This window comes from Ischnura elegans, chromosome 8 (assembly GCF_921293095.1).
Source record: "Ischnura elegans chromosome 8, ioIscEleg1.1, whole genome shotgun sequence".
In the NCBI taxonomy this organism is placed as follows: domain Eukaryota; kingdom Metazoa; phylum Arthropoda; class Insecta; order Odonata; family Coenagrionidae; genus Ischnura; species Ischnura elegans.
Genome location: NC_060253.1, coordinates 108,215,085 through 108,218,931, shown reverse-complemented (window position 1 = coordinate 108,218,931; position 3,847 = coordinate 108,215,085). Strand labels below are relative to the sequence as shown.

The window sequence follows — 3,847 nt, the reverse complement described above, 5'->3', positions numbered from 1 at the left end:
ATGTACATAGTACCCATTGACTAAGGGGATACTGTGCCGCTCCGTCGCTTTTCGTCAATGGATACATACCATTCGCGGCCTGTCGACGAAGCGCGTACGCAGCATGTGAATGTCCGCTACTAAGCACGTACGATTGGATACATAGCGCGCAGGAACACGGCACTCAGGCTAATCTCAATCGATTAGGTCGAAATTAGTTATATCGTAACTCGCACGATCGAAAAATGTATCGAACGCAACACAATCGATAGCTACCGACCGTAGCGAGAACCTTGATACGAATGAATTGTAAGTTCTCAATAGGTAAATAACACCATATCATGAATTCTAATTACCATGAAAGACTCACGACCGACAAAGTTTTTGTCGGTTGTGAGTTTTTCATGGTAATTAGAATTCATGATATAGTATTATTTACCCATTGAGAACTTACAAAACTTACTCGGCCACTTAAATAACTCTGCGAAAAATGAGATTCTCACGGCTAATTCACGCACCACCAGCATCCAGCATTGTTAAGTGGCTCGTACTTACTTGGAAACCTTGAGATGTTAATGAGAGTAAATTCTTATTAATTTTGACACAAAATAAGACATCACATAGCCCACGAGCATTAAAAAGCTTACCCTAAAGCCTGACGAAATAAGATTTTTAAATAAAAATTGCCGATGAAACAGGATTGCTGACACATCTGCTATTAGTATGATCGAATTCATCAAAATGCAAGCAAAAATTAACGTATAGTTCAGTCTCAGCTACTAAAACTTACCCATATCAGGCGCTAAAGTATTTGAAAAATTATTTGGTATGAGTAAAAGTCCCTATAGGTCACTACAGTAAATGTATCAACCTATTAAAAATATGAAAGTCCTGCCAAATCACCAGCAATAACACTTGTAAAATAAAACATGTTATCTCTTAGATCACACCTCCGATTTTATACTTACTTTGCATGAAGTCACCACCGCAAGAAATTTTAAAGAGGCAGGAAAGAAAAAACCCACAGAAATACAATACATATATTATGTATTTTCTATTGTCAACCACAATAATATTTCCAATTTTCTCTTCTATCCCACATCTAATTTAGCGAAACAATTACTCTTATTCTCTTTCGAATAGAAAATTATTTAAAAGAGGACTGGTCGATACATACAAACTATCGTCAATACTTTCTCCGATGAACGTCCACTATCACTGCACCAACTTGCACAAATCAAATCCACATCCACAAATATGTCACTTCTGCCACAATGTCTGTCTTCTTGGAGACAGGTAACAGTGAAGCAATGGTACCTTCCTCCAATCTGGGCACCTTCCATTCAGCAAGAATTTTCTCCTCGTCTTCTCGTCCAAGGCCACAGATTACTTTCTGATATCACATTGGTGCAATGTGAAGCTCACACACCTAAAATTAATAAATAATAAAATACCATGTAACTTATTAGGTCAAATCATTTCCAATTTTTGGTATTTCTGCATGAGAAATCAAATTACTAGGCTCGTAAATATAGTAAATATTTGTATGCCTGATATTTTTATTGTTTTAAACTATAGCATAAGATAATTTGAAATGATGAAAGCCGACGTGTAATACACCATAGGGCAAGCTAAGAAGCAATATTCGATCCTATAAACTTGGCAGCTTATTCCTAGTTTCTCCTTTAACCACACGTTTACCGAATGAATTAATACAAAAAAGACAACTAAAATGCAAGAATTTTCAAAAGAATTGCTGCTACAATATTTTGAATCACCATTTTTAGTACTGAATAGTTCGGGATGTTGATAAATAATTACAGCGAGAAAGAGTACATACCTCACAGTTTTTCGTAGGGGTGAAATGTTTTCTTCTTATCGCCCAAATGCACTTCTTCTTCAACTCAGGATCTTTTGGAGAGCTAAAAACTTGAACCATATGTCCCGGAGTTTCCATTACATCCCGACAATACACACACGAAAGGCATTTCTAACAAAAATATCTCACAAACACGTTTCTGAAGCCCAGTGAATGAAATTAAAGAATAAGGGAAACTTCACCATTACCAGACACTCTATTCTTCACTAACTTAACCACAAAAATCCCTGAAATGTAGTGAGACGTGACGTAAACGACGCGATCTCAAACGGCTTGTGAAGGCATGTGATCTTTCTAGGAGGATAGGGCACGATGGCACCAGATGGCACCACCCGCGAAAGAAAATAGTCCCAGACCGAATACAGTTTTATCGATGAGATACAATTTTATCGATGCATATGAATTTGCCAGTCCTCTTGCATCTTTTTTCGTCATTAAAGGAAATAAAGAAACAAAACCTTCTAAGTAACTTCCTAAGCGCGATTTTTGTATCTTGATTGTCCACCCTCGTATTTAGGTACGAAAACTTCCTGTGCCGTCTGGGTCGCGTACAGCGCAGGGCGGCCAGATTTGTGATGGGTTGTTACGACAAAAAGTGCAGCGTTTCCAGTATGTTACACGAGTTTGGATGGGAATCCTTACAAGAGCGTAGATCGAAGTATAGGCTTAAGAATTTCGGAGAAGATATTTACTCAAACGACGTGAATCACATCCTTCGTTTACCATCATACTATAGAAGACGTGATCATGAGAATAAAATAAAAGAAATAGACTGCAAAGCAGAGAGATTTAAAATTTCATTCTTCCCTCGTACTATTAAAGATGGCAACGTTGTCTCAATTGATAGGATTAATGGCGTCGCTCGCAAGGATCAATCATTGCATGTCTTTTTTCATAGTTCTAAACTTGCATGTATTTGCTCTAGGAATCACTAACCATTACCAAGTTTTTTTTCATGAATAAGCATGTATATTTTGCTAGTGTGCGTAATATTTCTATGACCGTGCGGTGTGCATGTGGCGGTCCTCTTGCATGTTGCATATTGGTGAATTGTAACCCCCTGCCAAACACCCTAGAGGTGGCTCGCAGGGTATTATGTAGATGTAGATAGGTAATCCCTGCCTCATTTGTGCTCGTGTCGTTGTGGTTGCACATAAGTGCAAATCCATTAATATTAATAGTGGTGAGAAATGTCCCTATAAAATACCAAAACTGGAAAGCAACCAAAGCATTGGATCTAACGACGACAACATGGGTACAGTGAAAAATAAAACTTGGCGATACGAATTTCATGGCTGTTTCTATTTGTAAGTTCTATATAAAATATATAGACTGGTTCTTCGTTAGTCACTTTTCGTCGTGCAAGCATCGGTGGTTCAGTGGTAGAATGCTCGCCTGCCACGCGGGCGGCCCGGGTTCGATTCCCGGCCGATGCAACTTTTTTTGTGGTTTCCATTTCCCGTCAATACTGCAAATAATGCCGGAAATTATTAAACTTGACAAGTTAGACGTGCTGGAAATGGAAAATCTTTTATAATTCATTCCATTTCAAAATCTATCAAACATTGTTAAATTTGAAAAATGAAATGACTCATGGTCGTTTTAAATTGTCTATTAGAGTGGCTACATAAAACGACACGTTAGGTGTGTTTTGGCTTTATTGTCATAAAATCTTAATGAGTAAATGCCAAGTTTTGCCTTTGAATGAATACGTTAGTATAATTTGATAGCATGCGTAACGTATTTTGGACTGTGTGGTGTGCATGCGGGAATCCTATTGCATGCTGAATGCTGGTGATTGATCACCCCCTGCCAAACACCCTAGAGGTGGCCTGCAGGGAATTCTGTAGATGTATTTATTATTTGGGGTACTTGACGCATGCTTGCTGGGAGCTCAACACCTCGTGAATATGTTCTAGATAAGCATTCGTCCAGTGTTTCGGTCTAAACATAAGTCATGCTAAATAGGTACCGTTTAGGTGGATTGTG

General features: G+C 38.3%; 1 non-coding gene across 1 annotated transcript; it reads left to right on the top strand.

Annotated features, from left to right (window-relative positions):
* The first annotated feature begins 3,223 nt into the window (after window positions 1-3,223).
* On the top strand, window positions 3,224-3,294 carry Trnag-gcc. Its single transcript has one exon. It is a non-coding gene; the product is annotated as a tRNA-Gly (tRNA).
* Window positions 3,295-3,847: the final 553 nt, after the last annotated feature.